At 36.6% G+C, this 26,916-nt stretch overlaps 1 long non-coding RNA gene across 2 annotated transcripts in view; it reads right to left on the bottom strand.

The window, feature by feature from the left end:
- LOC103693547 (uncharacterized) overlaps nt 1–20,419 on the bottom strand; it is a 35,647-nt gene extending 15,228 nt beyond the window's left edge. For both annotated transcript variants that reach the window (XR_010056092.1, XR_595037.4), the window contains exons 1-2: nt 20,246–20,419; nt 17,392–17,467 (exon numbers count right to left, since the gene is read on the bottom strand). This is a non-coding gene — a long non-coding RNA (uncharacterized LOC103693547). The remainder of the gene's footprint in view (nt 1–17,391; nt 17,468–20,245) is intronic.
- Nucleotides 20,420–26,916: the final 6,497 nt, after the last annotated feature.

Genomic DNA, 26,916 nt, shown 5'->3' with positions numbered 1-26,916 from the left:
AAATATCTATGCCCCAAATACAAGGGTACCTACATACGTAAAAGAAAGCTTACTAAAGCTCAAAACACACAGTGCACCTCACACAATAATAGTGGGAGATTTCAACACCCCACTCCCATCAATGGACAGATCATGGAAACAGAAATTAAACAGTGATGTCGACAGACTAAGAGAAGTCATGAGCCAAATGGACTTAACGGATATTTATAGAACATTCTATCCTAAAGCAAAAGGATATACCTTCTTCTCAGCTCCTCATGATACTTTCTCCAAAATTGACCATATAATTGGTCAAAAAACGGGCCTCAACAGGTACAGGAAGATAGAAATAATCCCATGCATGCTATCGGACCACCACGGCCTAAAACTGGTCTTCAATAACAATAAGGGAAGAATGCCCACATATACGTGGAAATTGAACAATGCTCTACTCAATGATAACCTGGTCAAGGAAGAAATAAAGAAAGAAATAAAAAACTTTTTAGAATTTAATGAAAATGAAAATACAACATACCCAAACTTATGGAACACAATGAAAGCTGTGCTAAGAGGAAAACTCATAGCGCTGAGTGCCTGCAGAAAGAAACAGGAAAGAGCATATGTCAGCAACTTGACAGCACACCTAAAAGCTCTAGAACAAAAAGAAGCAAATACACCCAGGAGGAGTAGAAGGCAGGAAATAATCAAACTCAGAGCTGAAATCAACCAAGTAGAAACAAAAAGGACCATAGAAAGAATCAACAGAACCAAAAGTTGGTTCTTTGAGAAAATCAACAAGATAAATAAACCCTTAGCCAGACTAAGGAGAGGACACAGAGAGTGCGTCCAAATTAACAAAATAAGAAACGAAAAGGGAGACATAACTACAGATTCAGAGGAAATTCAAAAAATCATCAGATCTTACTATAAAAACTTATATTCAACAAAACTTGAAAATCTTCAGGAAATGGACAATTTCCTAGACAGATACCAGGTACCGAAGTTAAATCAGGAACAGATAAACCAGTTAAACAACCCCATAACTCCTAAGGAAATAGAAGCATTCATTAAAGGTCTCCCAACCAAAAAGAGCCCAGGTCCAGACGGGTTTAGTGCAGAATTCTATCAAACCTTCATAGAAGACCTCATACCAATATTATCCAAACTATTCCACAAAATTGAAACAGATGGAGCACTACCGAATTCCTTCTACGAAGCCACAATTACTCTTATACCTAAACCACACAAAGACACAACAAAGAAAGAGAACTTCAGACCAATTTCCCTTATGAATATCGACGCAAAAATACTCAATAAAATTCTGGCAAACCGAATTCAAGAGCACATCAAAACAATCATCCACCATGATCAAGTAGGCTTCATCCCAGGCATGCAGGGATGGTTTAATATACGGAAAACCATCAACGTGATCCATCATATAAACAAACTGAAAGAACAGAACCACATGATCATTTCATTAGATGCTGAGAAAGCATTTGACAAAATTCAACACCCCTTCATGATAAAAGTCCTGGAAAGAATAGGAATTCAAGGCCCATACCTAAACATAGTAAAAGCCATATACAGCAAACCAGTTGCTAACATTAAACTAAATGGAGAGAAACTTGAAGCAATCCCACTAAAATCAGGGACTAGACAAGGCTGCCTACTCTCTCCCTACTTATTCAATATAGTTCTTGAAGTTCTAGCCAGAGCAATCAGACAACAAAAGGAGATCAAGGGGATACAGATCGGAAAAGAAGAGGTCAAAATATCACTATTTGCAGATGACATGATAGTATATTTAAGTGATCCCAAAAGTTCCACCAGAGAACTACTAAAGCTGATAAACAACTTCAGCAAAGTGGCTGGGTATAAAATTAACTCAAATAAATCAGTTGCCTTCCTCTATATAAAAGAGAAACAAGCCGAGAAAGAAATTAGGGAAACGACACCCTTCATAATAGACCCAAATAATATAAAGTACCTCGGTGTGACTTTAACCAAGCAAGTAAAAGATCTATACAATAAGAACTTCAAGACACTGAGGAAAGAAATTGAAGAAGTCCTCAGAAGATGGAAAGATCTCCCATGCTCATGGATTGGCAGGGTTAATATAGTAAAAATGGCCATTTTACCAAAAGCGATCTACAGACTCAATGCAATCCCCATCAAAATACCAATCCAATTCTTCAAAGAGTTAGACAGAACAATTTGCAAATTCATCTGGAATAACAAAAACCCCAGGATAGCTAAAACTATCCTCAACAATAAAAGGACTTCAGGGAGAATCACTATCCCTGAACTCAAGCAGTATTACAGAGCAATAGTGATAAAAACTGCATGGTATTGGTACAGAGACAGACAGATAGACCAACGGAATAGAATTGAAGACCCAGAAATGAACCCACACACCTATGGTCACTTGATTTTTGACAAAGGAGCCAAAACCATCCAATGGAAAAAAGATAGCTTTTTCAGCAAATGGTGCTGGTTCAACTGGACGGCAACATGTAGAAGAATGCAGATCGATCCATGCTTATCACCCTGTACAAAGCTTAAGTCCAAGTGGATCAAGGACCTCCACATCAAACCAGACACACTCAAAATAATAGAAGAAAAACTAGGGAAGCATCTGGAACACATGGGCACTGGAAAAAATTTCCTGAACAAAACACCAATGGCTTATGCTCTAAGATCAAGAATCGACAAATGGGATCTCATAAAACTGCAAAGCTTCTGCAAGGCAAAGGACACTGTGGTTAGGACAAGACGGCAACCAACAGATTGGGAAAAGATCTTTACCAATCCTACAACAGATAGAGGCCTTATATCCAAAATATACAAAGAACTCAAGAAGTTAGACCGCAGGGAAACAAATAACCCTATTAAAAAATGGGGTTCAGAGCTAAACAAAGAATTCACAGCTGAGGAATGCCGAATGGCTGAGAAACACCTAAAGAAATGTTCAACATCTTTAGTCATAAGGGAAATGCAAATCAAAACAACCCTGAGATTTCTCCTCACACCAGTGAGAATGGCTAAGATCAAAAACTCAGGTGACAGCAGATGCTGGCGAGGATGTGGAGAAAGAGGAATACTCCTCCATTGTTGGTGGGATTGCAGACTGGTAAAACCATTCTGGAAATCAGTCTGGAGGTTCCTCAGAAAATTGGACATTGAACTGCCTGAGGATCCAGCTATACCTCTCTTGGGCATATACCCAAAAGATGCCTCAACATATAAAAGAGACACGTGCTCCACTATGTTCATCGCAGCCTTATTTATAATAGCCAGAAAATGGAAAGAACCCAGATGCCCTTCAACAGAGGAATGGATACAGAAAATGTGGTACATCTACACAATGGAATATTACTCAGCTATCAAAAACAACGAGTTTATGAAATTCGTAGGCAAATGGTTGGAACTGGAAAATATCATCCTGAGTGAGCTAACCCAATCACAGAAAGACATACATGGTATGCACTCATTGATAAGTGGCTATTAGCCCAAATGCTTGAATTACCCTAGATCCCTAGAACAAACGAAACTCAAGAAGGATGATAAAAATGCGAATGCTTCACTCCTTTAAAAGTGGAACAAGAATACCCTTAGGAGCGTATAGAGAGGCAAAGTTTAGAACAGAGGCAGAAGGAACACCCATTCAGAGCCTGCCCCACATGTGGCCCATACATATACAGCCACCCAATTAGACAAGATGGATGAAGCAAAGAAGTGCAGACCGACAGGAGCCGGATGTAGATCGCTCCTGAGAGACACAGCCAGAATACAGCAAATACAGAGGCGAATGCCAGCAGCAAACCACTGAACTGAGAATAGGTCCCCCGTTGAAGGAATCAGAGAAAGAACTGGAAGAGCTTGAAGGGGCTCGAGACCCCAAAAGTACAACAATGCCAAGCAACCAGAACTTCCAGGGACTAAGCCACTACCTAAAGACTATACATGGACTGACCCTGGACTCTGACCCCATAGGTAGCAATGAATATCCTAGTAAGAGCACCAGTGGAAGGGGAAGCCCTGGGTCCTGCTAAGACTGAACCCCCAGTGAACTAGACTATGGGGGGAGGGCGGCAATGGGGGGAGGGTAGGGAGGGAAACACCCATAAGGAAGGGGAGGGGGGAGGGGGATGTTTGCCCGGAAACCGGGAAAGGGAATAACACTTGAAATGTATATAAGAAATACTCAAGTTAATAAAAAAAAAATTCCTCTCTGCGTATTTACAGGTTATTATGAATATTCTTAAGGGATGGATATGTACAGGGTTTTGTATTTTTAGGTGAGCAATTATATCTTATCAATTAGATCAGAGGTTGTGTGTTCTTTCATGTGGTAATTTAAGTTTAAGAGAGTATATGGCAGCCAGAGACACTAAGCCGCCATGGAATGAGATGTATATTTCTGGCCTGGTGGCAATCTGCCTTGGGAACTAGATTAGTAGAGAGATTGTTGCCAGGCTCAGAAAGAAGCCTTAGGCAGTGTGATATGGGATAGAGCAAAGCTGTTAAGAGGCTTTGCTGACCGAGATGAAGATATCTACTAGATATCTTGGAGCACTATGATGCTGGGCATAGATCGGGATAAAAGACAACATTTTTTAAAATAATTTTGTGGTAGCAGTAGTTTTGCATATTTCTTATGGGAATAAAGTTATTAGTCAGAGCTTGTACAAGAATCTATTTTGATATCTGACATGATGGAACAATCAATATCTTATGTAAATTTTTCTGTGCACTGATTTGCCAACCATATGTTTTTAAGAATTCTGTTTTGTTTTTGTTTCTTGAAGTAACAAACTGGTATGATATATACTGTATGACTAGAGGAACATAAAAAAAGATAGAAGGTATCCTATTTGTCATATTTTGTTCAACAAAGAGTGAGGTAAAATCAACATAGTTCACTGAAAATTTGATATACTTTAGAAATCTTAATTTTAATAATGAAATTCTAAAAAGAAAATAGTTATTGCTTACTAATATGGAAAGTAAAGTATACGTTTCTTATGAGACAAGCATTCATATTTCTTTTTTTTTTTTTTTTTGAGCTGGGGATCGAACCCAGGGCCTTGCGCTTGCTAGGCAAGCGCTCTACCACTGAGCTAAATCTCCACCCCGCATTCATATTTCTTAAACAGAATTGCAGAAAAGAACATAACTAGGAGGAAGAAGAGGAGGAGGAAGAGGAGAAAAATAATAAGAACACATGACCTTTAAAATATATTTTAAAATTTTAATAATATATTTTAAAAATATAATATAATTGCTCAGATCTCTGTGAGATGGATTGTAATTTTTAACTCTTTTTGGAATATGCTATATAAACCACAAATGTACCAGCAAACCAATTTAAAAATATGTGACTGAGCTTTGAATTTAACAGGGTTAATTATGGAAAGAAATATAGAGCATAAGAAAAAGGAAATAACAAATTAGCTATCTCCAATATCCTTTCAGCTTCCTGACTTTTAGTATGTAGAAATATTTGTTCATAGTTTCTAATGGTATCTGTGATGTCAAGATTTAGGGAAGGAGAGCACTCAAAGTGACATTTATATTAAAGTTGCCAAAACCAAGGTATTAAGGAAATCACTTCAGTGTATGGAATGCTTTATGAAAGAAATGCAAAATCCTACACATTTGTGAAAGAATTTCTGATATATCATGGGAAGAAAAATAGAATATGGCCAGGCATCATTTCACTGAACTTTCTTGATGGTCCATTTTGTCATTAAAGCTTTCAGAAATATAAGTTACAATATCCCTAAGGTGGTTTACTTCTGTAGAATGTATTCTGAGGAAGCTGTTATAACTGATGTCAGCAGGGGTTGTTGAGTATTTGTCAGGGTTATCGAAAAGGACTGGCTGGAGACATAGCTCAGTGGTAGAATTCATACTGAGCAAATCGCCCTGGATCTGTGCCTCGTACAACTGAAAAAAGAATAGAAGGAACTAAAAGACTTCAAAACTGTGATTAATTTTCATTTCTGGAGAACAGACTCTGAACATGATTAAATAATCCTGTGACATTTGTAGATTCTCAGATTTTTCTAACAAACAAACAACGAACAATTATTACACGCTCAGGGATACTATGATCCCATCAAACTAAAGTGAGATCTTTGAAATATCTTTACATGCAAATGTTTTAAAGCATGAGAAGAGAATCTAGAAGATACATTTCAATTCACAATATGGATTCAGAATGGAATGAGACTTTAAATAATACAACCATGGTGAATTTATTTTTTAAATAGATAGAGGCATATTGAGAGATAAAATGGAGATCTTTATGTACTTTTATGTTTTCAATGAAGATATTTTCTGGTGCACATCTAACTATTTCACCCTGTATATTATATGGGAGTGATAAATATAGCTTGAACAATTTTGTCTGAGTGAATGATATTTATTTGTTAGCTTTTCCTAGGAATCATTGAATATTAACGAGTGACAATGTGAGTCAGAACTCTTATAATAGTTCTATATAGTTATATAAGAACACCCCCATGGGAAAATGAACTATGGCCTTTTAAACTAGTTGCTGAATTGAAGACAGATTCTCTTCTGTTTGTTTGTTTTCTGGTTTCTTATGTGACAGAACTATCTTTCTAATTGCCACTGATTTGAGGTTCTAGTTGGATGTGACCAGTGTGACTTTTCTGATGATTTATATATCCAATCAAATCATTAGGTCAAGGTTTCAATGTGATACCCTTGACTTCATTAAGATTCAATTGTGAACCATGATTTTTATCTAGATTAGGATTTTTATGCATTTTGCATGGTTATTTGTACAACTGAGGATAGATCAATTTTAAATATTCCAAATCATGTTCTACTCACTGGTATATCCAATTATATTTTTGATTCATTTGATGAATATTCATTTGCATTCTGGAGCTTGTGCTAAAGTTTATGGTGTGTGTGTGTGTGTGTGTGTGTGTGTGTGTGTGTGTGTGTGTGTGTGTGTTATCCATTAAGGATATATTTCAAAGCAAATGCTGTTTTAAAAAAATAAGAAAGAAAAGTGTGCCATTTTCAGTATATATCGGATTCATTTTCTAATATATGTAAAAACCGTTTCATATTGTGATCTCTAATTTCTTACAGTAATTTAAATATATGCAGCCTCATAACCAATTCTTTTTGCATATTAAACAGACTTAGCTGTTCAAAATTACTCATGCTTCACTATCATTTTGCATGAAGCTTTCTTCATAAAAATTCTCTCCATCATAATCAGTTTTGACATGGTCAATTGACTGAGTTTACCATTTCATTTTACTGATAGAATAACAGTTGAGAGTTACAATTTTTGTCTTTTATTCTCTTCATCACATTTATAACATATCCTTGCAAGCACTCCCAAAGCATTCATCATTAAATGTTGAGTTAGCAGTTTTATTTTTATTGGATATTTTATTTATTTACATTTCAAATGTTCTCCCCTTTCCCAATTACCCCTCCCCAAACCCCCTATCTCCTCACCCCTCACCCTGTTTCTGTGAGGATTCTCTGCCACCCATCCACCCACTCCTGTGTCCCAGCCCTAGCATTCCTATACACTGGGGCTTTGAGCCTTGCTTTAGGTTTCTATTCCTGCACAAACATCCTGAGCAAGGAGCAAGCTGGGGAGGAAAAGGTTTATTCAGCTTACACTTCCACATTGCTGTTCATCACCAAAGGAAGTCAGGACTGGAACTCAAGCAGGTCAGGATCAGGAGCTGATGCAGAGTCCATGGAGGGATGCTACCTACTGGCTTGCTTCTCTTGGTTTGCTCAGCCTGCTCTTTCATAGAACCCACAACTGCCAGTCCAGAGATAGCAGCACCCGCAATGGGCTGGGTCTTCTCCATTTGACCACTAGTTGAGAAAATGCCTTAGAGCTTGGTCTCCTCAAGGCATTTCCACAACTGAGGCTCCTTTTTCTTTGATAACTCCAACTTTTATGAAGTTGACACATAAAACTAGCCAGTACAATTGATCCTTTGTCAACTTGACACACAAACACATCACTATTAAGCCTCAACCCTTACTTTCTTACTCATCCCCAATATCTAAATAGCTTTAAGAGTCCCACAGTCTTTACATATTATATATATATATATATATATATATATATAATTATAGTTCAATCCCTTTAAAATATCCAATACCTTTTAAAATTCAAAGTCTCTTAACTGTGGATTCCACCAAAATACTTTCTTACTTTAAAAGGGAAAAATATCAGGGCAAAGTCACAATCAAAAGCAAAAAAAAAAAAAAAATCCAAAGTCTGGGATCCACTCATGGCCATCTAGGCTCCTCCAAAGGCTTAAGGTCACTTCTCTAACTCTGCCCTTTGTAGCACACATCTTGTCTTCTAGGCTCCAGATGCCTGTACTCCACTGCTGCTGCTGTTCCTGGTGATCATCTCAGGGTACTGGCATTTCCAAAACACTGCTGTCTTCAGCTCCAACTAGGCTTCACCAATAGCTTCTCACAGGCTCTCTTCATGGTGCCAAGCTTCAACTCCTTTGCATGACCCCTTCAGTCCTGGGTCATCAATTGCAACTGAGGCTGCACCTTCATCAATTTCCTTCCTTGGCTTCTCACAGTGCCCAGCCTCAGCTGCTCTTGCACTCTACAAAGGCCAGTCACAGCATGAGGCACTACCTTGGCATTCTCTGGAACACAGTCTCTTTGTGCTGTCAGAAAGCACTTTCCAGAATATTTTGCATCAATGGTACTGGTCTCTTCTTAGTCACCACTAATGTCTTAGCTACAGCTGACCAGCATCAATAGTTCCAGTAATGCAAAGGATTGGCTTTAACAGTTCTGTTATCTTGTTAATCACAGCTGATTCCTCAGCTCCAGCTACCCAAAACCACAGAATCTTCACAATCAAAACAGCAACAGTCCTGATTAGAGTCTTTAAACGTCCCTCTGAAATTTCACATCTTCTGCACTGCTCTTTTTTTTTTATTAACTTGAGTATTTCTTATATACATTTCGAGTGTTATTCCCTTTCCCGGTTTCCGGGCAAACATCCCCCTCCCCCCACCCCTTATGGGTGTTCCCCTCCCTACCCTCCCCCCATTGCCGCCCTCCCCCCAACAGTCTAGTTCACTGGGGGTTCAGTCTTAGCAGGACCCAGGGCTTCCCCTTCCACTGGTGCTCTTACTAGGATATTCATTGCTATCTATGAGGTCAGAGTCCAGGGTCAGTCCATGTATAGTCTTTAGGTAGTAGCTTAGTCCCTGGAAGCTCTGGTTGCTTGACATTGTTGTACATATGGGGTCTCGAGCCCCTTCAAGCTCTTCCAGTTCTTCTCTGATTCCTTCAATGGGGTCCTATTCTCAGTTCAGTGGTTTGCTGGTGGCATTCCCCTCTGTATTTGCTGTATTCTGGCTGTGTCTCTCAGGAGCAATCTACATCTGGCTCCTGTTGGCCTGCACTTCTTTGCTTCATCAATCTTGTCTAATTGGGTGGCTGTATATGTTTGGGCCACATGTGGGGCAGGCTGCACTGCTCTTAACATTATCTTTCAAGTTCCTTCAGAGCATCCCACTGAGCTCTTAATATCCTAGTGGTTCTTCTAGCTCAAAGATCAAAGTCCTTCCACAGTCCTCCCCAAACATGGTCAAGTTGTCACAGGGATACTCTACTCCTGGTATCAATTTGTCTTAGTCAGGATTTTCTATTCCTTCACAAGCATCATGACCAAGAAGTTGAGGAGGAAAGGGTTTATCTAGCTTACACTTTCATATTGCTGTTCATCACCAAAGGAAGTTAGGACTGGAACTCAAGCAGGTCAGAGAGCAGGAGCTGATGCAGAGACCATGGAGGGATGCTATTTACTGGCTTGCTTCTCTTGGCTTTCTCAGCTTGCTCTCTTATAGAACCCAAGACTACCAGCCCAGGGATGGCTCCACCTACAATGGGCTGCATCCTACTCCCTTGATCACAAGTTGAGAAAATGCCTTACAGCTTGGTCTTCATGAAGGCATTTTCAAAGGGAGGCTTCTTTTTCTTTGATAACTCTAGCTTGTGTCAAGTTGACACATAAAACTAGCCAGTAAAATCTTCACAGGACCAAAAACCTCTCCTTCCATTGATGCTCAACATGGTCATCCCCTGCTACATATATAGCTGGAGCCATGGGTCACTCTTTGGTTGGTAGTTTAGTCCTTAGGATCTAGGGAGAAGAGGTCTGGTTGGTTGATATTATTGTTCTTCCTGTGGGGTTGCAAACCCCACTAGCTCCTCTGTCCTTTCTTCAACTCCTCCATTGGAAAGCTCAGTTCAGTGGTTGGCTGACACCATCCACTTCTGTATTTGTCAGGTTGTGACAGAGCCTCCCAGGAGACAGATATATCAGGCTCCTGTCAACAAGTACTTCTTGGCATTTGCAATAGTGTCTGTGTTTAGTGCATATATGGGATGGATCCTCGGGCAGGGCAGTCTCTGGATGGCCTTTCCTTCAGTTTCTGCTCCACACTTTGTCTCTATATATTCTCCTTTGAGTATTTTGTTGCTCCTTCTAAGAAGAGATGAAACATCCATATTTTGGTCATCTTTCTTCTTCAGCTTCATATCATCTGTGAATTGTATCTTGGCTATTCCAAATTTTGGGGCTAATAACAACTTATCAATGCGTGCACACCATATATGTTCTTTTGTTGCTGGGTTACCCCGCTCAGGAAAATATTTTCTAGTTATATCCACTTGCCTATGAATTTCATGAAGCCATTGTTTTTAATAGCAGAGTAGTACTCCATTGCATAAATGTACTGCATTTTTTGTATTCATTCCTCTGTTGAAGGACATCTGGGTTCTTTCCAACTTCTTGCTATTATAAAAAAGTCTGCTATGAACATAGTGAAGCATGTGTCCTTGTTATATGTTGGAGCATTTTCTGGGTCTGAGTTCAGAAGAGGTATAGCTGGGTCCTCAGGTAGCACTATGTCCAATTTTCTGAGGAACTGCTGGACTGATTTCCAGAGTGGTTGTACCGGTTTGCAATCTTACCAGTGGAACAGTGTTCCTCTTTCTCCACACCCTTTTCAGCATCTGCCGTCACTTGAGATTTTTGATCGTAGGCATTCTGACTGGTGGGAGGTGGAATCTCAGTGTTGTTTTGATTTGAATATCCCTGATGACTTAGTGGTTTTATTCTTTATTATGTTTCAGGAGATGGAGATGTATATAAATTATAGGAAAGTACTCATATAGACTGTTGAATTGTTTTAGTGAGTAAGGAAACTTGCAGTGGATGCAGGAAAGATTAATCAAAGAACCACTTAAAAGAAAGATGTGATCTTGCATTCCTGAAACCCTCAAATTGTAAGGAGACTGATGGATTTCAAGAGTTTACTTGCCAGATGATATGGCTACAACTGTTAACTTTATTTTTTGTAAAGATCATCTCCCAAATAGTAAGTTGGAAGGTATAAAAGAAAATGGATGTCTGATTTTAGTCTCCTTATCTTTATAAATTTTATAAATACTCACATATCCCCCTACACAGAGACAAAGATAGAGACAGAGAGAATAAGTAAATAAATATTTCAAAGAAATTGGATTAAGTTTCCCCTGTCATAAAACATTACAAAATTGAGAAAAAATGATATACTTTTGTCAAATATCAGATCCTGGCACTTGAGGGATTCTTGTTCTACTAAAGAAGAAATAAATATTGACATTTATAGATCTTCTGTCTTATATTGAAAGTCATGATCTAGACATTAATGCAATCAGAAAACTGACTCAAGAAGAGAGTAAGGTTACTGATTTCAGAGACTTATGGCAGAAGCATGTAGAGAAAATAGAATTTGGAAAATCCTAGAACTGCAGCAATCTGAATGCTTCAGAAGTCTCTGAGAATGTTGTTTGAATACTTACTGTTAATTCATACAGTATACAAGCATAAAGCAGAGTATGCCCAGAAAATGATAAATATTGCTTAGAGCTCATTAACCATTTGTACAGTTTTCATTGACTTTTGCACTTTGGTAGTGAATCAAGACGTATCATAGAAATGTGATTAGCATTATCCAGAGTTAGTTTTAAATAGACATCTTAAAGGTTGGAGGCAAATTCAAATGCTGCTACTTTTCTTTAATAAAAAAAGTAAAACAATTTATTTGCATTGAAAAATGTTAACTACTAGTCAGTTATGAAAAGTGAAAAGAGACACTGAAATGACAGCTATTAGAATGTACAGGAGATATTTTTTAACCTACTATAATTACTGAAGTGTACTCATGAGAGTAAAATCACACTTTACAATAAAAAATTTTTAAAACTAAAAATGAACATTTGTTCAATATAAAATCCAAAAATATTAAAAGTAACATATTTTATAGTATAGAAGAAATGATCATTGAACTTAAATGTAACAAATCAGAGATAGTCTCTATAAAAATAGAAGAAACATCTGGAAAAAGAATCAAAACACTGTGCAAAGTACTAAGTATGATAGAAATTATAGAAAAAAACTGGATTATCATATGCTCTCCAAGAGTCAGTTATGCTGAAAACTCACTTAAGAAGTATGCTATTAAGATGAAAATATGAGATCTCTCCATTTTTTTGTGGGAACTTTTATGGCTATGAACTTGCCTTTTAGACTTGCCTTCAATTTGTTTTGTAAGTTTGGGTAAATTGTGTAACTCATTTTCATTCAATTCTGTGTTCACCCAAATATGTTTCAGTGATGAGTTATTCATTTGCAGAAAATTGTAAACTCCCTATTGTTTCTGTTATTGATGTCATCAAGCTTTTATACATTGTAGTCAGGTCAGATAGGATATGTGCTTGTAGATTTAGTTTAACACTTCTATTATGTTAATTCGGATCTGAAAATTGTATGAGAATCCCAGATGTAAGATACTGGTGGTTCTTGTCCCCAGTCATTTTCTATTGGTAAATTAAATTGCTAGAAGCCAATTCCTGGTCAGGGAGACAGAGGCAGGAATTTAGGATTCACCGGCAAGAGGTTTGGGAAAAGAAAAGGGAATGAGATTCAGGCTTGAGGGCTGCAGTAAAGAGAGCATACCATCATTTAAGAGCCAGAAAGAGCAGCCGGAGTGGGTACCCTATTGGGCCTAGGGCAACGAAGATGGCATACAGATTTTAGTAAGTAATAAGTCAGGTGTATCAGAGGGGAGGTATTAGCCATGTTGATATTGAAAGTGGCCCAGACATTGAGATGATTAAGACATTAAATACAAGACTGTGAATGTGGGTCTTTCATTTGGGAAACCAGAACATTGGGATGGGTAACAAGGAACTTGTGCCATCACTGCCACTGCCACCACATTATCACCTACTACTACGCATGCTTTTATTTATTTTTATTTTTATTTTTTTAATCTGTTGGGAATTGCTTTGTGTCCAACTATACCATCATTTTTGAAAAAAAGGTCCAGGGAGTGCTGAAAAGAATATTGCTTCTTTGTTCTGTAACATGAATTAGGTTCATTTGGTCCATGACAACATTTATCTACAATATTTCTGTTTATTTTTTCCCTAAATGACCTGTTTGTTTACAAGAGTTCTGAAGTCTTTACAGATCCCTGTTCATGAGTCATTTATGATTTAAGCTGTGGTAATAGTAATGGTCATTTCGTTTGTTGTTCTTTTTTTGTTTTGTTCTGTTTTTTATTGGATATTTTTTTATTTACATTTCAAATGTTATTCCCTTCCCGGTTTCCCATCCATGAGTCCCATCCCCCCTTTCCATACTTCTATAAGGGTATTCTCCCACCCATCCACCTACCCCTTCCTACCTCCCTGCCCTGATATTTCCTTACACTGAGGGAACAAGCCTTGGCAAGACCAAGGGCTTATCCTATCATTGGTGTCCAACAAGGCAATCCTCTGCTACATATGCTGCTGAAGCCATGACTCTATCCATGTGCACTCTGTGAATGATTTAGTCCCTGGGAGCTTTGGTTGGTTGATATTATTGTTCTTATGGGTTTGCAAAATGCTTTAGCTCCTTCAATCCTTTCTCTAACTCCTCCAATGGAGACGCTGTTCTCAGTTCAATGGTTAGCTGCGAGCATTTGCCTCTGTACTTGTCATGCTCTGTCAGAGCCTCTCAGGAGACAGCTATATCAGGCTCTTGTCAGCATGCACATTGGTATCAGTACCAATACTGTCCAAACTATTCCACAAAATAGAAACAAATGGAGCACTACCAAATTCCTTCTATGAAGTCACAATTACTCTTATACCTAAACCACACAAAGACCCAACAAAGAAAGAGAACTTCAGACCAATTTCCCTTATGAATATCTACGCAAAAATACTCAATAAAATTCTTGCAAACCAAATCCAAGAACACATCAAAATGATCCTCCAGCATGATCAAGTAGGCTTTGTACCAGGGATGCAGTTCAATATATGGAAATCCATTGATGTAATCCATTATATAAACAAATTTAAAGATAAAAATCACATGATCATTTCATTAGATGCTGAAAAAGCATTTGACATGATAAAAGTCCTGGAAATTCAGGAATTCAAGTCTCATACCTAAACATAGCAAAATCAATATATAGCAAACCAGTAGCCAACAAAAAACTAAATGGAGAGAAACTTGAAGCAATCCCACTAAAATCAGGGGCTATTTTAATATTTTAATCAGGGCTGCCCACTCTCTCCCTGCCTATTCAATATAGTACTTGAAGTCCTAGCCAGAGCAGTCAGACAACAAGAAGAGGTCAAAAGGATACAAATTGCAAAGGACAAAATCAAAATATCGCTATGTGCAGATGATATGATAGTATATTAAGTGACCCCAAAAGTTCCACCAAAGAACTACTAAGACAGATAAACAACTTCAGCATAGTGGCAGGATATAAAATTAACTCAAACAAATCAGTAGCGTTCCTCTAATCAAACGATCAACAGGCTGAGAAGGAAATTAGGGAAAAGACACCCTTCACAATAGGCATAAATAATATAAAATACCTTGGTGTAACTCTAACCAAGCAAGTGAAAGATCTGTATGATAAGAATATCAAGTCTATGAAGAAAAAAAATGAAGATCTCAGAAGATTGAAAGATCTTCCATGCTCATGGATTGGCAGGATTAATATAGTAAACATGGCCATCTTGCCGAAAGCAATCTACAAATTCAACACAATCCCTATCAAAATTCCAAGTCAATTGTTGTTCTAGTTTGTTTGTTTTTTAATGATAATATATGAGCTTGTGTTGATTTTCCCTGGATATGTATATATTGGTGTTTTTTTACATATTTTCTGATTAGTTTTGGTTTGAAATCTATTTTGACAGATATTAAAATTGGTAAGCCAGTTTTTTTCTTAATCTCATTTACTTATTTTTTTATCCTTTAAGCCTGAGGTAATATATCTCCTTTATGTCAAGGTGTGTTTCTTGGGTGCATCAGAAAGAAGGATCCTACTTATGTATACAATCTGTTAGTCTGTGTCTTTTCTCTGGTAATTAAGACAATAGATGCCCATGGTTATCAACTTCCTGTGTTTGTTGATTCTTATTATTTTTCTTATATGGTGTGGGTTTCCCCAACTTCTTTGATTTGCTTTGCTGAGATTTTTTTTTACTTGTATTTTCTTGGGTGTGAGTATGGTTTTGGATTGATGACGTGTAAGTGGCTGGATTGGGAGGATCAAATGGCAAAGGGTACAGGAGAGGAGGAGTGAGAGAATATAGGAAGAAAGAGACAAAACTAATGTCTATTTGAGGGGTAGTACATGAACATAATACAATAGAAGCTTCATAAAATATACATATATAAAGATTATCCTCAGCTTGACATTTCTCATTACTGGATGAACGCTCCATTTCTGGTAAAGGGCTACATTAAATTGAATATTGGCAAAAGAGTCCCCACAGAAACACCTAAACAACAAAGGCTACTGATAAAACTCACAGGTGTTCTTTGTAATCTTGTCAAACCCTATCACTGAAGACAATATCTATATAATTCATTGAGCACCAAGAGAGATCCAGTTAGCCCCTACCTAGAGCCTTAATTCTTAAAGACAATACTGTTCATGGTTCTGAAACGTACTCTTCAATCTATCAAAGGAAGAAGGTAAATATTAATATAACAACAAATCTTTGGATCGCCAACAGTGTCCTGCCTTCAAGATATGCTAGTGAAATTGTGGCACAAAGATTGTTACAATAACCAACTAGTTCTGGTAGAATTTCAGGCACACTCTATGAGGTGGAACATATCACTGAAATTGTTCATGTGGCAGTAGGAATAAAATGACTCTAATAACATTATCCTATGCTCATAAATTAATGTGTTTTCAGCCATTATCAGAGAAGCTTCCTCTTGTATTAAATGGATACAAACACAGAAACCCAAAGCTGACCTATGTGCAGAGAGTGAGAGATCATGGGAAAGTTAGTATTATATGGGCTTCTTCAACAATTCCTTCTTTTCAGGACTCAGAGAATTTAAGAAAAGGAGCCAGAGGGAATGGAGGACACAAAAGAAAACAAGTTATTCTAAAACCAAGCTGACTGATGAGCTTTTATGATCTCGCAGACACTGCCAGCATGCCCAACTCAGTTGACAGAGGCAGTAGACACAAGCCCCCCCCCCCCAACTCAAACCAACTGATAGCCACTGACAATAAAAATTAGTTTTTCTCAAGTAAGTCTCAGAAGATACATATGCCTCTTTTAAGCATGGGCACTTTTCCCCACAATAAATGTCAAATATGAAATAAACACAATGGTATATTTAGAGGATGGGTCATAATTTTTTTCAAGATTTTTTAATTTTTTATCTTTTCCTCACGGATTTCTTTTTATGTATTATGGCTTTCATTTTGTGCCCTTTCTCTGTGTCTAGCATCTATATCTGATTCTTAGTGCTTTTTCTTTGGCTCTTTTTCCTTCATTTGTTTATTTTTTTATTTGTTTTTCCCTTATGCTTGTTTTTAGTCTTAATTTAGTATTATTTTAGATGTCTGTTTATATTTTAATGACACATAAGAGTAAGTTATGTAGGTGTGGGTATGTAGGGAAATGCAGAGGATCTCGGAGGAGATGTAGAAGAAATTATTACCAAATATCATAGAGAAAAACATAAAAAATTCTACACTACGTAAATATTCCTAGCAAGAAATAAACAGATTTCAAACTAGAATAAATATAATAAAAATAAATTTTACATTTATAGCTTTTACATGATATAGCATGACTAGAAATTAAATTTTAGGGATTGGGGATTTAGCTCAGTGGTAGAGCACTTGCCTAGCAAGTGCAAGGCCCTGGGTTCGGTCCTCAGTTCCAAAAAAAAAAAAAAAAGAAAGAAATTAAATTTTAGATTTTGGTATGCCTACAAGTTAATTATTTTAATCAAGAATCATGGAGTATATAAATGCAGTTACTTACCTGTGAGCATTGGGATCATTGGGCTTTTTGACATGATTGTTAGATGTATATTCAACATTGATTTATTATTTTCTAGCTGAAATCAGAAAAAGATCATCAGTCTTATTGCTAGAAAACAATACAGAAACACAAAATATTTAGATGAAATTGTCTTGAACATTAATTTAATAACTAGCCTATTCAACGTCCTAGAACATCAAAAAATGTCCCTCCATTATTAAGAAGGGCTGTTCTAATCTCCAAGGGTGATAACTCTGGGGCTTGTTATTTCTGATTAAAATTAGAATTGTGTTTGTTTATTGTGTGCTAATTCTTTACCCTCTCACAATATAAAATCAAGATGCATTTTCTCATGCTGCTTTTAATAAAAATTAAATATTCATTTATTTCAAAATTGCTAATATTGTACTGGTTCTTCAAACAGTTCAATGTAATTCATTTAGACAACTTAATTTAAGCAACTTGCCTTATTTCTTGAGATGACATGGACAGGGTTTAAAGTGTATGTACAAGGAAAAAATAAAGATGTTTGGAAAACACTGTTTTTTGATACATAAAGTTTTAAACTTTTCAACAAGTGTATAAATTTAAATGCATGGAGAAATAGGCTCCACATCTGTGGAAAAATTATTATATACTGACTGACTCTAAAGAAAACATACAATAATCTTGGTAATGTATTTGATTGCATGCTTTCTGGATATTCTGGTTATAGTAGCTATTTCCCTAACTATTATTTCTACAATTAAAAGGCATATTTTCAAATGACTGCCATGCAGGTTTTGGTGGTAAGACCTCATTGTTGAAGACATCATAACTTTTTCGTAGGATAAAGAGAAACCAAGTTGATATTTTACAGGAAGCTCTTTCGCCAGCTAGCTTTCACAGCACTGAGAGTTGCAAGGCATGCATATAGATGCAAAACTGAAACCCAACTGGTATGGACAATCACTTTCTGTTTCGATTTAAGGCCTGTTTAATCAAAAGAAAACACTACTTTAAATTTATTCAAGAACCATGCTTGGGGAACTCATAATCTCCAGAGATTAACCTGTTAGAGCAGTTTGGCTAAAGGACATCATAATGTCAAACTGCTGTCTAGATTCTTATCACTGAAGGTTCAGATTAATGCAACTCAAATACTGCTCTTCCTTTTATTGTCCAAGAAACAGGACTTCACTCCTACACAATAAACTGGTTACTGTCTCTGCTCTCTTAAACCTGAGAAGTACTTATCATTTTTCTTTTGTAATTCCACTGAATTTTAAAATGTTCTGTGAATTATATTTTAGTTATGCCTTAAGCAAATCAAGAACTAATTTTTTTCAAATTGTTAAAACAAAAAAAAAAATCTAAAGACACATTCAGTTATGATTGCTTTTCATGTTTCTCTATCCTGTTGCAACTGTAAATTTTGATTTAATTTCCACTGATGGAGAGATGGCATAATAGTTATACCCACCCAAGCAGTATAAATACACAGCTTGGATTGAGGTCAGAGTGCTTCTATCCCCTTCTAGCTCTTTCTGAATGGTTCAACTCAGTTGTTCTTGACTCAAACTCTTCTCCAAGTTGACTGACTCAAATTGGCTTCTTTCAGCTTTGGACTGAATTGTTCTGCTTGGATAAACTGTCTTTGAACTCCATGAACTGAAGTGCTTTGCTGTGAATGGAGATGTACTGCACCAAACAGACTTCACACCACTGCTCTACATTCAACTGACTACTCTCTATATGTGCTGCTTTTTAAGTAGCCTCTGCTTCCCCTCTGTTCTTGTGAGAGTTGGTCATATCCTCCTCTAACTATTTCTGTCAGTTCTGATACATCCCTTTGTTCCTCAATTAATGGTGTTTTCTTCTACAAACTAAACACATCTATATTGTTTGAGATTAAAGATATGTACTAGCTTTCTGTATTACAGCTAAGGGGATTGAACGTGTGTGACACGTCTGCATTCCGGCCAGATCACACAGACCTAGGAGGTCTTTAGAGGCAATCCCTTGCTAGAAATGCCATGTTGCTCATTAAAATTCCTCTAAAATATGGATGCCTCATCCCATTCTTTTTGTAGTCTCCTTAATGACAAGACCAGGAGCTGTTCTCCGTAGGCTACTATTGCTGTAATTAAACACTATGAAAACTTGTAACTTTGTCAAGAAAGGATTCCACAGCACTGTTCAATGCTGAAGGAAGTTACAACTAGAATCCAACAAGGCAGGCATTCAAAGGCAGGAGCTGGTAGAGAGTTAATGCTCAGGCTCATTTTTTTTTAATAGAGCCTAGGACCGCAAGCCAAGGAATAGAACCATCTACAATGGACCAGGCTTTCAACCTCAATCACTACTTAAGGAAATGAGCTAGGATCCAGCCTGATCTTTAAGAGGCATTTTTAAAATCGAGATTCTCTCCTCTCACATGAGTATAATTTATGCTTAGGTGAAATAAATTTAGCCAGCAGAGAGCCTCAGTAATATATGTACCAGCTACCCTTGATACAAGATTTCTGGATATGATTTTGAATTTTCCCCCATTCATTTATATAATCACTTCACGTATCAATATCGGTCCCCCTTACAATCAGTTCCTCCTCCTCATGGCCCTACCCCACATTCCTCCCTCTCCTTCATCTCTGAGAAGAGTGAGGTTCCCCCTGGATACTAAGCCACACTGAGACTTCAAGTCACAGCAGGACTAGGTACTCCCTATACTACTGAGACTAGGAAAGATATCTTCCAATAGGGGGATAGAATTCACAGTCAGTCAACAGAGTCAGGGTAAGGCCCAGCTCTAGTTACTGGGGAACCTGCATGAACTCCTAGCTGCACGAATGCTGTATATGTTCACGAGCCTTACGTTCAGTCCTTGTATTTTCTTTGATCGGTGGTTCAGTCTCTGCAACCCCCCAATGTCCAGATTATTTGACTCTGTTAGTCTTCCTGCAAAGTCCCTCTCCCCTCTGGTTTTCTCAATGATTCCCCCAACATTTGAAAAATACTTCCCAAGCTACATCTAATGTTTGACTGTGGGTCTCTGCATCTATTATGATCAGCTGTTGGGTGGGGCCTTTCAGAGGACAGTTATGCTTGGCTTCTATTATGATCAGCTGCTGGGTGGGGCCTTTCAAAGTACAGTTATGCTTGGCTTCTATTATGATCAGCTGCTGGGTGGGGCCTTGCATCTATTATGATCAGCTGCTGGGTGGGGCCTTGCATCTATTATGATCAGCTGCTGGGTGGGGCCTTGCATCTATTATGATCAGCTGCTGGGTGGGGCCTTGCATCTATTATGATCAGCTGCTGGGTGGGGCCTTTCAGAGGACAGTTATGCTTGGCTTCTGTCTGCAAGCATACCAGAGCATCATTAATAATGTCAGGGATTTGTTCTTTTAATGGGATTGATCTCAAGTTGGACCAGGTAGTGACTGACCATTCTCTCAATTTCTGCTTTTGTCCCTGAACATCTTTTAGGTGGGACACATTTTGTGCTGGGGACTTTGTGGATGGATTGTTTCCTTATCTGTCCACTGGGAGTCCTGCCTCCCACTTCAGGCTCGATATCCCACACTGCTGGGACCCTCAGCTAGAGTAACACTCACAACCTACCTGGAGCTCCCTCATCCAAGGTATCTGTCCTGATCTGCCCTTCAATTCTCCTTCCCCTCTTCCACCCAGATCTCCCCCTCCATCCAATTCTAATAACAATTTTATTTCCCATTCTGAGTGAGATTAAATCATCTTCCCTTGTTCCCTCCTTTTCTGTTATTTTCTTTGGTTTTGTGGATTGTAGAGTAGGCATCCTTTATTTTATGGAGAATATCGACTTATAAGTGTGTGCATATCATGCAAGACCTCTAGGGTCTGAGTTACTTCACTCAGGATGATATTTCCTCATTCCATTCATTTGCCTGAGAATTTCATGATGTCCTTGATTTTAGTAACTGAGTAATATTCCATTGTGTAAAGGGACTCCATTTTTTAAATTTTATTTTGAGTTCATTCTTTGTTAAGAGGCATCTAGGTTTTTTTCCAGTTTTCTGGCATTATGACTAAAGCTACTCTGAACATAACGGACAAAATGTCCTTGTGGTATGTTGTGTCATCTTTTGGGTATATGCCGAGGAGTAGTATAGCTGGGTCTTGAGTTAGGACTATTCCAAGTTTTCTGAGAAATCATTAAATTGATTTCCAGAGTGACTGTAGCAATTTGCACTCCCACTATCAACGAAGGAGTATTTTTCTTGCCCCAAATCCTTGTCAGCATATGTTTTCCCTTGAATTTTTTATCTTATTCAGTTTGATATGTGTGAGGTAGAAGCTCAGAGTTGTTATGATTTGCATCTCTCTGATGAATAAGGATATTGGACATTTCTCCCTCTCTCTTTTTTTTAAAATTATTTTTAGAATTCACTTTACATTCTGGTCACAGTCTCCCACCCCCTCCATTCTTCCACCCTTCTCCTCAGAGATGGGTAACGGCCTTTGAATGTCACACTATCCTAAAGCATTCAGTCCCAATATAATTTGGCAGATCCTCTCCCAGTGAGCCCCAACCAGGCAGTCCAGGAAGGATAAAGAGGATCCAATGGCAGGGAACAGAAACTGAGACATTCTTTCACTCAGTGGTTATTGAATTGAGAGTAAATACATAGTTGTTTAGTTTACATGTTTGTAGGCTTTCTGTTATTTCTGTTGTTAAAGTCCAACTTTAATCTATGATGATCTGATAAGACACAAGTGTTTGGTTTTGTTTTGTTTTGTTTTTTTCAATCTTCTCGTATTTTTTGAGGCTTCTTTGTGACTGGGAAAATTGTCAATTTTGGAGAAGGTTCTTTGACGTGCTAAGAGGAAAGTATGTTCTTTGGTAGGTGGGGTGAAATGTCCTATAGTTACCTGTTAGGTCCATTGGATTCATAACCTGTTAGTTTCACTATTTCTCTGTTTAGTTTCTATCTTAATGACCTGTGAGTCATGAGAATGGGGTGAAGATTTCTCCCACTATCAATATGTGGGGTTCAATGTGTTATTTAGGCTTTAGTAATGTTTATTATACAAATGCAGGTATCCTTGTATTTGGGAGATAAATGTTCAAAATTGAGAAGTCACCATGGTGGGTTATTCCTTTGATATGTATGAAATTCATTTCAGCATCTCTTTCAAAAGTCTATTTTATTCGATACAAGAATGGCTATTCCTGCTTATTTCTTGGGTCTATTTGCTTGTAAAACCATTTTCTCACACTATACACTGAGGTAATACTTGCTGCTGAGGTATGTTTCATGTCTACCACTGAACAAAGGATAATATTTAAGCATTCACTCTATTACAATGTTTCTTTTCATTGGAGGATTTAGTCCACTGATGCTGGCCATATTAATGACTGATGTTCTGATGTTTGTTAATTCCTGGTATTTTGGTGTTTGTGGCAGTAGTAGATGTGTGTGTGTGTGTGTGTGTGTGTGTGTGTGTGTGTTTCTGGTTTTCTGGTGTGAAATTATATATTTTTATCATTTTCTTGTGTGTAGATAGTTTCCTTCAGTTGGAGTTTTCCTTCAAGAATCCTCTGTAGGGCTGGGTTATCAGAAATGTATTGTTTAAATTTGGATATGGCATGCAATGTCTTGTTCTCTCTGTCAATAGTGCTTTAAAGTTTTGTTGAATATAGTAGTCTTGCATCTGTGGTTTCTTAGGGTCTGCAAAATATCAACTCAAGCTATTCAGACTTTTAGTGTCTCTGTTTAGAAGTCAGGAATAATTCTGCTAGGTGTTCCTTTGTATATTTTTGGCCTTTTTCAATTTCAGCTATTAAAAGTTTTTCTTTTTTTTTCTTACATTCCAGCTCTTGCCCCTTTTCATGTTCCCCTCCCACAATTCCTCATCCCATCCTCATCGCCATCTCTAGATGATATAATTTGTAAATTGCTCTCTCTAGATCTATGAAGAATTGAGTTGGAGTTTTGATAGGGATTGCATTGAATCTGTATGTTGCTTTTGGCAAGATAGCCATTCTTACTATATTAATTCTACCAGTTCATGAGTTTGGGAGGTCTTTGCATCATCTGACATCTTCTTCAATTTCCCTCATTAGAGACTTGAAGTTCTTGTCAGATCTTTCACTTGCTTGGTTAGGTCACACTAAGGTATTTTATATTATTTTTGCCTATCATGAAGGATATCATGTCCCTAATTTTTTATTATTATTATTATTATTGTTATTATTATTATCACTTTGAATGACTTAAGGGAATATTCTTAGCTGTAGCCAGTAAAATGATGTTAATAATATTTTTTCATGAATTCATGGATTAATGAATAGAGCATATGGATTTTATTATGTTTTTTCTGCTGCAGTATATGGAGTATTGTATAATACTAATATGTCAAGTAATTTTTTTTATTCCAGCAGTGAAAACTAATAATGGTAGTGAAATTCCAACAGTGAAAACAGATAATGTATTTGGATAAAATGTAAATGCTAACTACCAAACAGAGCAATCCTCTGAACTAATTGGAAGGATTACAAAAGGATTACAAAGAATTAGTCGGCATTAATACATATAGTAATGGTAGTCATTTTAGTAATACCATCTCTTTAGTCATATTTTGAGAAATAACATATAAAATATAGATTTATAGAAGATAATTACAAATATTAAACAATAAATATATTGTATTGATTTTTTCATTGTATGAAACATTTAGAATTTCAAGATAATTGAATTTCTACAACAATTTACATTTATTTTTGTTAGTGTATATGCTATACAATTTAAATAAATTAAAAGGAACTTGAACTTAATTCTGTTACAGAATGATAAGAAAAATGTCACCCTCTGTTATTGGTCAAATTAAACAAACAATAATTTTAATGTTAATATGCTTAGTAATAATAACAATATACTTTAAAATAACAGAGTTTAAAGGTCTTTTCCATTATATGCTTCATTTTTCAAGACTGTAATTTATCATTAGGTTGACATATGAATGTCAGACGTGATTTTCTATGTAGGGATTTAATGAGGGTTTTTTTTTTTCCCTGAGATTGCAATAATCATTTTGCGATCTCTGTTTCTGTCCCAACATACCATATGGTAGACCTGAGTTCTTCAAAACAAACAGCAAGTCACCCCTCCCCGCTCAGATACAGAATTTTACATTTTTCATCATTATCCAGCACACGATACTATAATCGTGACATTGAGAATGCCATAATAACCCTTGGCTTCTGGGAGCAGTTGTTTTGTCATCGTTCTAAGTCTTAACAATTGTGTCTATAGAACAAGTTACAACCTTAAAGCAATGTCTGAGGAGGATATTTCAGGGCATGGGCAATGTGCTATCAAAGAGCTCCTCCTTCCTCTCAACAGGTTCTGTCATCAGAGACACTGAATTCAAGAATCACATCCTGAAAATTCAAATCATTACTTCAGTGGTAATAAAAGCAAATTATTTATAAACAGTCAAAATTCCCGAAGAATATTCAAGGCCTAGTTTATTAGGCATAATTACTTGAAAAAGTGAGCATGTTATTTGTGGATTGAGGAGTGGAAGACTATTTTCAGGAAAGAGGAGGGTATATAAAATGTTCAAGATTTACAAATAGGTCTGTTCCTTTAATCCCAGAGAGTAATGATGCACTCCTTTAATCCCAGCATGTGGGAGGCAAAGGCAAGCTAATCTCTAAATTCAAGACCAGCCTGTTCAGTTTCAGAACAGCCATGCTGTTCTACAAGCTAAACAGATCAACCCTATCTTTAAACAAACAAAACAACAACAACAACAACTACTACAAAAACAAAAACAGAAAACCCCCTCCAAAAAACAAAAACAAAACAAAAAATAATGAGTGTTTACCAACATATACAAAATTCCTGCCTATAATTTTTTTTCTAAAAAGAAATTTTATTAAAATATTGTGAACTACTTAATTTGGATTCTAAAGTTTCAGTTAATATACTGCGAATATATTGGGTATTTATTCAGAGAGAGTTTAAATTTCAACATAAGGTTTTTATAGATATGTTGACATGTGTGTGTACTTTTGACTAAAGATTAGTATAATATCGGGTTGGGGATTTAGCACAATGGTAGAGCGCTTGCCTAGCAAGCACAAGGCCCTGGGTTCAGTCCTCAGCTCCGGAAAAAAAAAAAGATCAGTATAATAAAAAACCATTTTCAGGATTTCAATTAAGTATACATACTTCTTGATATTTTTAATATCATATCAGAGACTGGTTTAATGATTATAAACGATGTCTAATAGCAGCAATGAAATGAAAATTTTTGATATTCAAAAAGTAGTATGTAATTTTAATATTTGACAATTAGTATCTCTTAGTGCTCTTATGTGGATTTTCATAACTTTTATTACATTTCAATATGTAGGGAAACATTTTTTTCTTTCTTTCATTGAGATATTTCACTTAACAGGTCAAGGTGACCTGGAAGCCAGTATTAGGCACATTTTTTTAAACTTGTGACAATCTACTTGCTTCACATTCTGGAGTGCTGAGATTACAGATCGGAGTTACATATTTCTTTTCTTTTACTGTAGAGTTCCAATTTAGCCTGGGGCCTTTGCAAATGCTAGTTTACTGCTCTGTCATAGAGCCATATCTCTGGCACACTTTAATCATTGTATTTTGAGCAAAAAAGTAAACTATTTTCATGAGATTTATAAATTCTCATGTATTAACGATTTTCCTAAAGATTTATTTAACATATTATAAGTTTTAAAATAAAGATTTTGAAACTTGAGTTAATATACTGTGAAAAGATTAGACATTTCCTCATGGAAAATAAAGATATAAATGTAAAGTTTGACACCTCAGTGTTTTCTCCTTTTCCAATTTCTACTTCTGCTATAAACAATAAGGACAATTAGTCTTAAGCCAATAAAATAGAGAGAGAGAAAGATGACTTACATCCTGATTTTAAACATCACTATATTGAAAATGCGTTTCTGAATAAAATCAAACTTATTAACCCATATAGCTGAATAGATGTAAATAATTGAGCATGCTTGGGGACAATTAATTGAGTTTGGCAAAACTCCCATGAATACAGAATAGAAAAAATGGTAGTCTCCTCAGTAAACTGTTCTAAGAATATTGAATTCCATTGTGTATACACATAAACCTCCATTCAAGTTATATTTATCATACATACTATACATAATATAACTTATGCTACACAATAAGTACATTTCTATTAAGCAGACTGGGTAGAAGAGAATGGGATGAAGAACTGTTGAAGAGTGGACCGGGAGGGGTTAGCAAATGGAGTGTAAAACAATAAAAGTAATTTTTTCACCTATTAAAACTTTGTCATTCAAATAACAGAAATTTGAATGTTTTCTTTAATGTTAGTTGAGGTGTCATTATATTTTACATTATATTTTATAACATTGATTTTTTTAACATGTTAAATTGTTAATATTTTAAACATTTTATTTAATGTTTTAACATCTTTAACATTCGATGTTAAAATTTGTTGCATTTATAATTTATCTAATTTGTAATAATTATG

This window comes from Rattus norvegicus, chromosome 11 (assembly GCF_036323735.1).
Source record: "Rattus norvegicus strain BN/NHsdMcwi chromosome 11, GRCr8, whole genome shotgun sequence".
In the NCBI taxonomy this organism is placed as follows: domain Eukaryota; kingdom Metazoa; phylum Chordata; class Mammalia; order Rodentia; family Muridae; genus Rattus; species Rattus norvegicus.
Note: the sequence above shows the minus strand (reverse complement) of the source record. Positions and strands in the feature narration are given on the sequence as shown.